This window comes from Mus musculus, chromosome 4 (genome assembly GCF_000001635.26).
Source record: "Mus musculus strain C57BL/6J chromosome 4, GRCm38.p6 C57BL/6J".
In the NCBI taxonomy this organism is placed as follows: Eukaryota; Metazoa; Chordata; class Mammalia; order Rodentia; family Muridae; genus Mus; species Mus musculus.
The window spans coordinates 59,941,602-59,956,174 of record NC_000070.6 but is presented as its reverse complement, the minus strand read 5'-3'; positions in this window follow the sequence as shown (position 1 = coordinate 59,956,174).

Genomic DNA, 14,573 nt, shown 5'->3' with positions numbered 1-14,573 from the left:
AGTGTTGGCAAAAATTTAAGAAATATATATATATATATATATATATATATATATATATATATATACACACACACACACACACACACACACACACACACACACACTAAGCTATCATTGGAAATCCTTATATAGCTAACTAACAGTTCCAAACAAGGACTCTGATTAAGATAGAAAAGGCTTGGCAATGCTACAATACCTCAAAAGACTACAACCCATAAAAAGGTACAGAAAATCTTTGGTTACTCCCAGGTGAAAATGACAGCTTGAGTTCACTCTAAATCCTCTCACTTTCAACACCAAACTCTTTGTAGAAATGAGATGTGAAATAGTGAAAACATTCAAAGCCAAGGAAGGAATTTGAAACCTCAGACAAAACAATCCCTTTGTAAAGAAAGGAGGCAGGGAAGAGGTGAGGGTTGATACAGTAGAACTTTACAATGCTTTGTGATCTGGGAGTAGATTACAGCTAAGGGAGCATAGAGGGTTGGGGACAACTGTCACAAAAGCCCAAGGATGTCACATGACCATGCAGCCTCAGAGGAACAAGGCCTGAAGCAGAGTGATTTTGAGGAAAGATCCCCACCCTTACATGACATCCACCAAGAAGACAACTATCTGTAGCTGCAGAAGTGACAGGACCAACCATTCTAAAGATCAAAGCAACTGCTGACACCTAAAGACTGGCCTAACAGCTTGATCTAGGAGTTTCCACTTGAAAAAGCTGGCTTGATGCTCATGGTTGGCCAGAATGTCTTATCGGGAATAAATAGCCTAACAAAATATCAACATTAGGCACCATCATCCTGAGATTGCAAACACAAGATCATTTTGCAATCTAAAATGGTGTCTGTCCTCTGGCTAAAATCAGTGACAGCTACTTCTTTACCAATTGTAGAGTTAGCTTTACGTTTGTGTCCACTTATTATAAATAGGATATAATGGGCTATTTAATCACTGAGGTGTAATTCCCCAATTGCACCCAACCTAGAGTTTCCTGAGACATCCCTGAACCCTACAGGAGTTCCTTGCTTCATTCCTTTTATAAAGATTGTCAGCTGTGAACGAGTCCCTACAGGAAAGAGCTGTTCTCCCAGGAGTGCTTCCACTCGAGGGCTGGAAGGTGAAATAGACACTTTCTCCCCATTAACTCTCCAGGGAAGGACCAACAAAAAGTACATGGGGCACAGAAACAGTAGAGCAGCTGGAAGAGGATCCTTCCAGTCACCATCTACACCCTGAGCTTGGGCTGTTCCACAGCCCTCTGTACACAAGTTCAGCCAGGAGAGAGCTGTTCTCCCAGGAGTCCTGGCAAATGCTGACAGATACACAGAAGGGACAAGCTCCAGCCAGAGACAGCAAGACTGTCTAATATCATAGGTAACAAGATGGCAAAAGGCAAGGACAAGAACCTTACAAACAGGAACCGAGACTACTTGGCATCATCAGTACCCAGTTCTCCCACCACAGCAAGTCCTAAATACCCCAACAACTGGAAAAGCAAGATTTGAATTTAAAATCACATCTCATGATGCTGATAGAGGATTTTAAGAAGAATATTAATAACTCCCTTGAAGAAATGCAGGAGAACACAGATTAAAAAGAAAGAAGACTTTAAAGAGGGAGCACAAAAATCCCTTAAAGAATTACAGCAAAACACAGCCAAACAAGTGAAAAAATTGAACAAAACCATCCAGGATCTAAAAATGGAAATAGAAACAATAAAAAGACAATCACAAAGGGAAACAACTCGAGAGATAGAAAACCTAGGAAAGAGATCAGGAGTCATAGATGCAAGCATCACCAACAAAATACATGAGATGGAAGAGAGAATGTCAAGAGCAGAAGATGCCATAGAAAACATTGACACAACAGTCAAAGAAAATGCAAAATGCAAAAAGATCCTAGCTCAAAACATCCAGGAAATCCAGGACACAATGAGAAGACCAAACCTAAGGATAATAGGTATAGAAGAGAGCAAAAAAATCCCAACATAAAGGGCCAGTAAATATTTTCAACAAAATTATAAAAGAAAACTTCCCTAACCTAAAGAAAGAGATGCCCATGAACACACAGGAAGCAGACAGAACACCAAATAGATTAGACCAGAAAAGAAATTTTTCCTGTAACATAATACTCAAAACACCAAATGCACAAAACAAAGAAAGAATATTAAAAGCAACAAGGAATAAAAAAGTCAAGTAACATATAAAGGCAGACCTATCAGAATTACACCACACTTCTCATCAGAGACTATAAAAGCCAAAAGATCCTGGGAAGACATCATACAAACCCTAAGAGAACACAAATATCAGCCCTGGATACTATGCCCAGAAAACTCTCAATTACCTTAGATAGAGATATTCCATGATACTATCATGATATTCCATGATAAAAACAAATTTACACAATATCTTTCAACAAATCCAGCTCTTCAAAGGATAATAAATGGAAAACTCCAACAAAAGGAGCAAAACTACACCCTAGAAAAGTCAAGAAAGTAATCTCTTAACAAACCAGAAAAAAGATAGCCATCTTAACATAATTCCATCTCTAACAACAAAAAAAGGAAGCAACAATCATTACTTAATAATTCTTAATATCAGTGGACTAAATTCCCCAATAAAGAGACATAGACTAACAGACTGGATACTTAAAAAGGAACCAGCATTTTGCTGCAAACAGGAAATTCACCTCGGGGACAAACACAGACATTACCTCAGAGTAGAAGCTGGAAAAGAATTCTTCAAGCAAATGGTCCCAAAATTACAAGCTGGATTAGCCATTCTAATATCAAATAAAATCAACTTTCATCCTAACGTTATCAAAGAAGGTAAGGAATGACACTTCATATTCATCAAAGGAAAAATCTACCATGAAAAATCTCAATTCTGAACATCTATGCTCCTAATGCAAGGCCACCCACATTCATAAACGAAACTTTACTAAAGCTCAAAGCACACATTGCAACTCACACAATAATAGTGGGAGACTTTAACACCTCACTCTCATCAATGAACAGATCCAGGAAACAGAAACTAAACAGAGACACAGTAAAACTAACAGAAGTTATAAACCAAATTGACTTAACATATATCTGTTAAACATCTTATCCTAAAACAAAAGAATATACCTTCTTCTTGGCACCTCACAGTACCTTCTTCAAAATAGACCATGTAATTGGTCAAATAACAGGCCTCAACAGCTACAAGAAGACTGAAATAATCCCATCCATCCTATCAAATCAACACAAACTAAGGCTGGTCTTAAATACCAACAAAAACAATGGAAAGCATGAACAACACTCTACTCAGTGATAACTTAGTCAAGAAAAAATGAAGAAAGAAATTAGAGAGCTTTTAGAGTTTAATGAAAATGAAGCCACAACATAACCAAATTTATGGGACACAATGAAAGCAGTGCTAATAGGAAAACTCATAGCTCCGAATGCCTCCAAAAAAGAACCTGGAGAGAGCAGACACTTCCAGCTTGACAGTACATCTGAAAGATCTAGAACAAAAAGAAGCAAATACACCCAAGAGAGTAGACAGCAGGAAATAATCAAACTCAGGGCTAAAATCAACCAAGTGGAAACAAAAAGAACTCTTAATAGAATCAACCAAACCTGGAGTTGGTTCCTGGAGAAAATTCAACATGATAGATAAACCCTTAGTCAAACTAACTAGATGGCACAGGCACAGTATCCAAATTAACAAAATCAGAAATGAAAAGGGAGACATAACAACTAAAACTGAGGAAATCCAAAAAAATCATCAGATCCTACTTTAAAAAAAAAAAGTATACTAAACAAAACTGGAAAATCTAGAAAAATGGACTATTTTCTAGACGGATACCAGGTACCAAAGTTAAATCAAGATCAGATAAATGATCTAAACAATCCCATATTCCCTAAAGAAATAGAAGCAGTCATTAATAGTCTCCCAACCAAAACAAAGCCCAGGACCAGATGGGTTTAGTGCAGAGTTCTATCAGACCTTCAAAGAAGACCTAATACCAATACTCCTTAAAGTAGTCCAAAAAATAGAAACAGAAGGAACACTACCCAATTTGTTCCATGGAGCCACAATTACCTTGATATTTAAACCACACAATGATCCAACAAAGAGAGGGAAATTCAGGCCAATGTTCCTTATGAATATCGATGCAAAAAATAATAAATAAAATTCTCAAAAACCTAATCCAAGAATACATCAAAACAATCATCCATCATGATCAAGTAGGCTTTATCCCAAGGAAGCAGGGGTGGTTCATTATATGGAAATCCATCAATGTGATCCACTATATAAACAAACTCAAAGGAAAAAAAATGTACATGATCATTTCATTCGATGCTGAGAAAACATTTGACAAAATCCAACATCCCTTCATGATAAAAGTCTTAGAAAGATCAGGAATTCAAGGCCCATACCTAAACATAGTAAAAGCAGTATACAGCAAACCAGTAGCCAACATTAAACTAAATGGAGAGAGACATGAAGCAACCCCACTAAAATCAGGGACTACGCAAGGCTGCCCACTTTCTCCCCACCTATTCAATATAGTACTCAAAGTCCTAACCAGAGCCATTAGACAACAAAAGGAGATCAAAGTGATGCAAATTGGAAAGAAAAAAGTCAAAATATCACTATTTGCAGATGATATGAGAGTGTACTTAATTGACCCCAAAAATTCCACCAGAGAACTCCTACACCTGATATACAAATTCAGCAAAGTGGCTGGATATAAAATTAACTCAAACAAATCAGTGACCTTTCTCTACTCAAAGGATAAACAGGCTGAGAAAGAAAGTAGGAAAACAACACCCTTCACAATAGTCATATAATATAAAATACCTCGGTGTGACTCTAACTAAGCAAGCAAAAGATCTGTATGACAAGAACTTTAGGTCTCTGAAGAAAGAAATCCAAGATCTCAGAAGATGGAAAGATCTCCCATGCTCATGAATTGGCAGGATTAATATAGTAAAAATGGCCATCTTGCCAAAAGCAATCTAGAGATTCAATGCAATCCCCATCAAAATTCCAACTCAATTCTTCATCGAGTTAGAAAGAGCAATTTGCTAATTCATCTGTAATAACAAAAACCTAAGAGCAAAAACTATTCTCAACAATAAGAGAACTTCTGTGGGAACCAACATCTCTGACCTCAACTGTACTACAGAACAATTGTGATAAAAACTTCATGGTACAGTGACAGATAGGTAGATCAATAGAATAGAAATGAAGACCCAGAAATGAACACACATATCTATCGTCACTTGATCTTTGACAAAGGAGCTAAAACCATCCAGTGGAAAAGACAGCATTTTCAACAAATAGTGCTGGTTCAACTGGTGGTTAGCATGTAGAAGAATGCAAATAGATCCATTCTTATTTACTTCTACAGATCTCAAGTCCAAGAGGATCAAAGACCTCCACATAAAATTAGATACACTGAAACTAATAGAAAAGAAGTGGGGAAGAGCCTGGAGCACATGGGCACAAAGGAAATTTTCCTGAACAGTACACCAGTAGCTTATGCTTTAAGATCACGAATTGACAAATGGAACCTCATACAATTGCAAAGCTTTTGTAAGGCAAATGACACTATCAATAGGACAAAACAGCAAACAATAGATTGGGAAAAGATCTTTACCAACCCTATATCTAATAGAGGGCTAATATTCAATATATACACAAAACTCAAGAAGTTGGATGCCAAAGAACCAAATAACCCTATTAAAAATAGGGTACAGAGGCTGGGTGGTGGTGGCACACGCCTTTAATCCCAGCACTCGGGAGGCAGAGGCAGGCAGATTTCTGAGTTTGAGTTTGAGGCCAGCCTGGTTTACAAAGTGAGTTCCATGACAGCCTGTCTCCAAAAAAAAAAAAAAAAAAAGTACAGAGCTAAACAAAGAATTCTCAAGTGAAGAATATCGAATGGCTGAGAAGCACCTAAAGAAATGTTCAACATCCTTGGTCGTCAGGGAAATGCAAATCAAAATAACCTTGAAATTTTCACACCACTCAGAATAGCTAAGATCAAAAATTCAGGTGACAGCAGATGCTGATGAGGATGTAGAGAAAGAGGATCACTCCTCCATTGCTGGTGGAATTGTGAGCTGGTACAACCACTCTGAAACTCACTCTGGAAGTTTCTCAGAAAACTGGACATAGTATTACTTGAGGATCCAGCTATACCACAACTGGGCATATACCCAAAAGATGCTCCAACATATAACTAGGACACATGTTCCACTATGTTCATAACAGCCTTATTTATAATAGCCAGAAGGTGGAATTAACCCAGATGTTCTTCAACAGAGTAATGGATACAGAAAATGTGGTACATTTACGCAATGGAGTGCTACTCGGCTATTAAAAAATAATAGGAAATTCTTAGGAAAAAGATTGGAACTAGAAAATATCATCCTAAGTGAGGTAATTCAATCACAAAAGAACACACATAGTATGCACTCATTAGTAAGTGGATATTAGCCCAGAAGTTCAAAATACAATTCACAGACCACATGAAGCTCAAGAATAAGTAAAACCAAAGCATGAATACTTTGGTGCTTCTTAGAAGGGGGAGCAAAATACCCATAGGAGGAGTTACAGAGACAAAGTGTAGAACAGAGATTGAAGGAAAAGCCATTCAGAGACTGCCCCTCCTGGCATCCATCCCAAATACAGTCACCAAAACCAGACACTACTGTGGATGCCAACAAGTGTTTGCTGACAGAGGCTCTAACAGGGCCTGACAAATACAGAAGTAGGTGCTCTCACTCAACCATTGGACTGAGCAGAGGGTCCCCAATGGAGGAGTTAGAGAAAGGACTGAAGGAGCTGAAGGGGTTTGCAACCTCACAGGAGGAACAACAATATGAACCAACCTGTACCCCCAGAGCTCCCAGGGACTAAACCACCAACCAAAGAGTACACATGGAGGGACCCATGGCTCCAGCCCCATTTGTAGCAGAGGATGGTCTTGTCAGTCACCAATGGGAGGAGAGGCCCTTTGGTCCTGTGAAGGCTCTGTGTCCCAGTGTAGGGGAATGCCAGGGACAGGAAACTGGAGTGTGTGGGTTGGTGAGCAGGGGAGAGGGGAGGGAATAGGGGGTTTTCAGAGGGGAAATCAGAAAATGGGATACCATTTGAAATATAAATAAAGAAAATATCTAATAAATAAGAAAATACATATAAAATAAAGTACAAAAATAGATTGTCATATGCTTGTGTGTGTGCATGCATGAGTGTGCAGGTTCTTGTGCACCTGTGTGTGTGTATATGTAGAAGCCAGATGTTGATGTCAAGTGTCTTCCTCTCTCATTCTCCCCCTAGTTTTCTGAGACAGAGTCTTTCTCTTCACCAAGAGCTTATGAATGTGGCTAGACCTACTGGCAAGCAAACCCCAGGATCTCCCTGTTCCCCAGTGCTGGGATTACAGGACTTGCATCACTAGGCGTCTTCTGTGGATGCTGGGGATCCAAAGAGACGACCCCAGGCTTTCATGGAAAACACCTTAATAACCCAGCTACCTCCCCAGGTCGGGTTCTTTCTGAGAAGCTCCAGGCAGCCCTCAGGTGTTTCTTCACAACATCAGTAGTACTAGTAAGCACAACCTTATTTTACTTACAAATCTGCTCCTAGTGGCCTTTCATGGGGTGATACTAAAATCTGAAGACAAACAAAGGTTACTCCATGACTTGGGAGCAACAACCTAAACCATAAATGCAGTGTTTGGTTTGAGGCTGTGGGTTTAGTAGAGGAGAGAAACAAGGAAGTGTTGACATTAAATCTGAGCTATGAGAGCGAATAAAAGGGTTGTTATTTCTCCAAGTCTCTTGGGAGCATAGGGAGGAAGGAAAGGTCCCAGTTTCAAACATTAAAGTATTCAGCTAGACTGACTGCTGTATCAAAAAGGGCCCAGGGCTGGGATGACAACTCAACTGGTCAAGAGCTTGCTGTGCAGTGTGAGGTCCTGAGTTTGATCCTCAGATCAATAAAGGAGTTGAGCTTGGTGGAGGACAGTAGAGCATAGTGTCTCATGATTGTAATAGCAGCCCTGGGCAGATGGACACAGGCAGATCCCTAGGGCTCAGCTTGCCAGCGGCCAGCCCAGCCTCTAGCTTATCTTACTGGGTTCCAGGCAAAGGACACACCTGGTTTCCAAATACAGTGGACAGACTCTGGCAAAGAACATGCAAGGTTGTTATATGGCCTACTCACACAAGTACATATGCAAATGTTCACCAGCACACACACACACAGACACACATATGAACACCCACACATGTGTACACACACACAGCCCCAATCATAATTTAATATGGCTCAGTGAGGATGGAACTAATTTCTCTTTCCCTGTTCTCATTCAGAACCCTGGTTCTTTCTCCAGTGATCCAGGACAAGAGGAGGCAGGGAGTGATGCTGTCCTCTTTTCACTCCACTCTTTGCTCTGAATCCAGGTTCTGCCTTATTTCTTATCTCCCTCTACTGACTCCCACTTCCTGTTGGCTCCAATTCAGTATCACATGCTTAGTCAAAGACCAGGCATAAATTTCTTGGCAATTCAAATTCTCCAAAAATGTAAAGGAAGCTTGTGTTTAACACCCAGCCTTTCTCTGTATAGACAATATATAGAGATAGGGATTTAAGCCTAGATACTCTGGAATTTTCTACATTGTTGTCTGTGACCCGCCTACTTTCCTTCCCTGTCCATAAGTTGGCCATTTCTTAGCTGTCTAAATCAACAGACTCGAGTGCAGGGGTTCTTTAACCCCTTCCCCAGAAATCCTACAAGCCCTCAGCAGCTGCCTCATCTGCTGTTAAATCGAGTCCCTCACTACACAGACATCATTTAGATTGCTTCAGTCCAGGATGCTCAAGCAGGGACTCAGTCAGGCTGGAGTGAGGCTGCAGTCAAGGGAGGCCTGACTCAGTGACACTCACTTCCCCTGAGCTGATGCTCCCAGGCAAGCAGACAGATTAACTCATTAAGACTTCAATCACTGTAGAGAGGTGGAATGATGCAGACCTGGAGCTAAACTCTCCAGGCTACCATTAACCCCCTAAATCCTTCATTCCCTGCCTCTGTGGGTGACTCTAATATGCTTATGACTTTTAGGTAAATCAGGTCTATAATATTTTCAACATCTGAGGCCTGTAGCAGAGTTTCCTCCACTTTGATGTGACCCAGTGCGTTTTCTAAGATCCTGATGTTCCCACCAATGCGTTTTTAAAGTCTCTTGGTTTACCCTTTGTTATAACACTATGAAGAGTTATAGACTTGTTGCCATGTTGGAATATGGTATTTGGGGTAGTGTAAAAGTGTGTTCCTGTACCATGGTCACTAATATTTGTCTCTAGAATAACATATATCTCTCTATGTCTCTGTCTCTCTGACCCTCTCTGTCTTTGTCTCTCTGTCTCTCTCTCTCTCTCTGTCTATCTCTCACCCACCCATAGATACACACACAAGCACACACATTTATTGTTGAGGGAGGGTATGTTTGGAGGTCAGAGACATCTTTTGGAGTTCATTCTCTCCTGCCAGTGAGGGTTCTAGGGATTATACTCAGGTCATCAGGCTTGGTGGTCAGCTCCGTTCTCTGCTGCGCTATTTGGCCAGCTTCAGAATAAACTCTTTCTTATCTGGTTGGAAGTGAGAGCTGTGCTTTTGCCCCAACATTCACTTCCCACTTGGCAGGATCCAGCCTACATGTTTGCTTCGGTAGGACTTGCTGAAGATAAGTAATCACCAACAAAACAGTTGAGTTTTCTCTTTAGTCCTCTTGCTCCACAGCCTTTATCAGTGTGTAGTAATCAACAACCACTTGGCCAAATGTTTTGCCACCATGTAATTCAAGGCACCAGCTTTCTGGTATCTGAATTCTTGATCCCAATACCAAACTTCTAGCGAACTGGTTGTCAAGCTTAAGATCTATCACTGGCTTTAGCTAGTCTGTCTCCACCACATCACACACCTCTAAGCTATCCTTGGCCAACAGAACTCACAACAAACTAGATGCTGCATTCACAAAGATCTAGGGTATCAGATGGCCTCTGAAAAACACAATAGTTTGCGTCTCTCCAATCTCAAGTGAAATTCTATTAATAAATACTGTAAAGGGTGTATCTCTAAAATAAAAAAAAAAGTTTGTGCCTTCTGAACTTAAAGCCTTGAGATGTTAGCTAATCTCCTTAAAGATACAAGAACACAACTCTCACCTAAAGTTGGAGTAAACTCTCCTTAATATTCCCTCGTTTTTCCTGATAATGTAAAAGTTATCAGGAAGTGGGGGAAACAACAACAACTTGGATTTGTTGTGAGCAAGCCTATGCCCGAGAAACATCTAGACTTTGGAAACTCCTTGGTTTTTTTTTTTCCTCAGTGTATATTAATCTCTTTCATTAGGAATGATACCCTTTCTGTGACCATGATGCCTCAAGGTAACAAAAACCGCATCTTGTTTTACTTAAGGAAACAGTATTTGACTTGACTACAATACATCATTACCACTAACATCGATTCAATGGCAGATTTTGTTATCAGTCAAAAAAATGTGAGTTTTCTTGGAGGAGTTGACAGGGACTATTCTCGATCTTTGTTAGCATCATCTTCCTAAAAAGTCAATTCCTTGAGTGTGGGTGGAGATCGATGTCACTTGTAATACTGACATACCATGCAGGGGAATTCACTGTGTTGTTTGTGAATATTATATCGTTGTGTGTGTACAATACAGTCTGATGAAAGGCACTAGTAATCTTCTTACACTGGGACTCTGATTCAGTAGGTCAGGGATTGAGTTTGTCCTCAGTGATAGAGGATAGAGGATAGAGACAGGTGGATTTCAGGGATGAAGAACAGGGCTAGGGACAAGTGGGTCTCTGGGATGAAGGACAAGGACAGGTGGGTCTCCAGGATGGAGGACAGAGACAGGTGGGTCTCAGGGATGGGGGACAGAAACAGGAACAGGTGGACCTCAGTGATGGAAGACAGGGACAGGTGGACCCCAGGGTCCAACTGGTCAGCCATTTTAACCTGAACTGTTAAGCTCCAGGCTCAGTGAGAGACCATGTTTCAAAAAATAAAGTGGACAGTAACAGAGTCCTCTACCAGTGGCCTCTGGCCTCTGAACAGGCATGGACACATGCACACACACATACCCCACACACAAAATTCATCATTTGGAGGTTTTAGTGCAAGTTCTGTTGGCCCCATTGTTTGTACCTGTAATGTGTGTCCACTGGGGTGGAAGCATGCTACTGAACAATACCAGTCACTTTATAACCAAGGGAAACACGCAAAGGAATAGAAAAGACCAGGATTCCCCAGGTCCTCTTCAGAGGTAGAAACACAGTACTCTAAAGGCATCTACTAGAGCCTACCTCCTAAGGACTAGGTACTGAGCTGTTCACATACAGGCCATCGAAGGAACCTTCTAGATCCAAACTGTAGCAGCAATTTATTTTCTACTTTGTAGGTGGATTTTTGGGGGTGGGGCAGTTTCTGAATTTTGTTTTTAAAAATGTGGAGACTTCGGTGCTGAGTACCTTTTTGAAGGCTCTAATCCTTCCAGAGCTTCTTGAGGCTGGGTGCATCTGTCAGCTCACAGCCCCTTTCTCCATCTTCAGAGCCAGGCGAGTCTGGTTAACACCTTCTAGAACGACCGTGTCCACTCTTCTACTCAGAAACACCCAGAAGTTACAAGGAACCTAGTATAATACAGGCCAATCTCCTCCCCCTCAGTGTCAGCTCAGCAACAACCTCAATTAACCCTGACTCTCATACTGAAAGTACTCTCTGGTTATAGAAATAAGTATGGGTGCTTCTTCAGAGAAAACTGTTGTGTATGCCACAGGTCTCTCAGGAGCCTTCTACACATTGCCCCAAGGAGACCTCCAGCCTCCATGCAGACTCTGTAGTCTGACGGGATGAGTTGTTGTTGATTATTTCTTTCATAGAATGAAGAACAGGGGGAAGAAGAGGACTAGGAGGGAAGGAAAGAAAGAAAGAAGGGAAGGAGAGAAAGAGAGAGAAATTTGATTATTTTTGTTTTATATGTATGAGTGCTTGCCTGGGTGTGGGTGTATATGTTGCCTGCAGAGGCCAGAAGAGGGAACTGGATTCCCTGGAACTAACTATGAATGGTTGTGAACTGCTCTATGGGTGCTGAGAAGCAAACCTGGGTCTTCTGGAAGAGCAATAGTGTTCTTAACCACTGAGCCATTTCTCTATTCCCTTGTCTCCCTTTTAAGTCATTTCCCCACTATTTTCTAGACAGTAATCTTCTTTTATTTCCTTTTTATTAAGGAAGAGGAGCAATTAAACTACACTGGTAACATTGTAGATCTGTTCAAACCTAAATAATGACCAAACATAATATACATTGATGAAAGCAAATTAAATCCTGTGCAATTCTCAGTAATAAGGGGATGTTAAACATCCTATGTCCGATGGCTTTCTTATCCCAGCCAGTAAATACTAAAAACAAGATCAAATAAAATCAAGTTATTCATAAGTAATTAAATTCTCAAAGCAAAGTTCAAGAACACTGATAGACATGTAAATGAGCCAACCATGGTGTTTGGCATCTAACTTTAAAAATTACCTGCCCACAGAGAAACAGAAAAATATGATTTCCAAAGCGAGTAGAGCAAAGCAGTAGAAAGTGATGCTTTTGTTACCATCAAGGTATTAAAATAGTGACCGACTTCTCTATGAAAATTACTACGCACCAGCCAGAATTCTGAAGGAAGCCCACTAGGCGGAGGGAAAACCATGCCAAATGAAGCCCCGAACCTGTACAAAGCAAGTAAGCTATGCCTGCCACAGGTGCGTCCAATTATTTTACCTATATTCTTAAAGGGCAATCGGCTGTTCGAACCACACAATAGTGACATATTGTGCCGCTTTAATATGTAGAGGAAAGTGTGATAAAAAGAGAACAAAGGAGAAGAGTGAAGACTGGAAGCACTGTTTAAAGCTCTCCATCTAAGGATGAATGGTTCAGCCTCCCTTAAAGTCAGATAACAGAAAGGTATGAATGTACTCAAACCGTAGAGTAACCATTCCACTGACAAAATAAAGACTTCTAACAAATAAGCCAACAAGGAAGATGACTTCATAAATCAAAACTAAAATGTCATCCATGGTGTTTCATGCCTATAATCCCAGGACTTGGGAAGCTGAGACAGAAGGACCAGAAGTCTGAGGGAAAACTAGAATACATCATGAGTTTGAGACAACCTGAACTATGAGTTGTGATCAGAGTGAGGCTGTCTAGTGAGACCATCCTCTCCCTTTCAAAAGTGAAAACGACTGGGAGGACGGGGAGAAACCGAGTAGAAAGGGAAAGAGAAAGAAAGGGGAGACAGATGGAAAAGAAGATATAAATGCAAGGTTTCTAGCCACTGCCCAGAAGTCCTACCAGAACATCAACCATACGCCCTGTGCCCTCCACGGACCATCAGCCATATGCCCTGTGCCCTCCAGCCCCATCAGCCATACGCCCTGTGCCCTCCACGAACCATCAGCCATACGCCCTGTGCCCTCCAGCCCCTTGCCAGCTCCCTCCCCCAACCTCCGAAGCTGCACTGAATGGAATTTGCACCTCCCCTTGAGGATCTTCAAAATGCCTCTGGCTGTTCTCAAATGGAACGTCTCCACCACCACGGAACATGAGCAAATACAATTTGTCAAAGTAAATTTCCTCCAGAAACTCTGCCCCTTCCATGCGTCCACCAAAGTTTTCTAAGTGTTCTTGTATTTCCATGCCTCTTCCAACCTGGGTAGAACTGCCTTCCATTTTTTGCTAGTCCAGATTGAAATCTTTGTGATCAGCATGTTCCTGGATTCCAGTGAACTTAGAATTCATTCCTCCACTGTGACATTTCATCTTTAGTAAATTGTTTTGTAGTTTGTTTGTTTGACAGGCTCTCTCTGTGTAGCCCAGGCTGGCTTGGAACTTGCTATATAGACCAGGCTGGCCTTGAACTCACAAGATCTGCTTGCCTCTGCCTCCCGAGTTCGGGGAATCAAAAGGTGTGCCACCATGCCCAGCTTCTTGTTCCTTTTCTTATGAACATTTCATTTTCTTGTGGGCAGGTATACTGGAGTTCTTAGAATAGTGTAGTCAGTTGACTGCACATATGGTGAACATTTTCTCTTCCTCAATCACTGTTACCTTTACCCAGAGTGCCCAACAGTGACACTGATTGCATCTGATATGACCAGATCTACCAGTTTGGAGCCAGGATTTGTTTCCAGCTTTTAAGTTTTTGTTGAGGAAGGTTTTGCTTCTTGTACATAAGTGTTCTGTCTTTTCTCTTATCAACTTCATAGTATCATCTAACACATCAAATGCTTATTAGCTAGCCTCAAGTTACCATAAGAAAATGTCGGAGATAACTAACATATAAAGAAACAAGATTGTGGTGACACACACCTTTAATGCCAGCATTCAGAAGGCAAAGGCAGGTGGGTCTCTGTGAGTTCAAGGCCAATCTAGCCTACACAGTAAGTTTCAGGCCATCCTGAAGAAAGACACACACACACACACACACACACACACA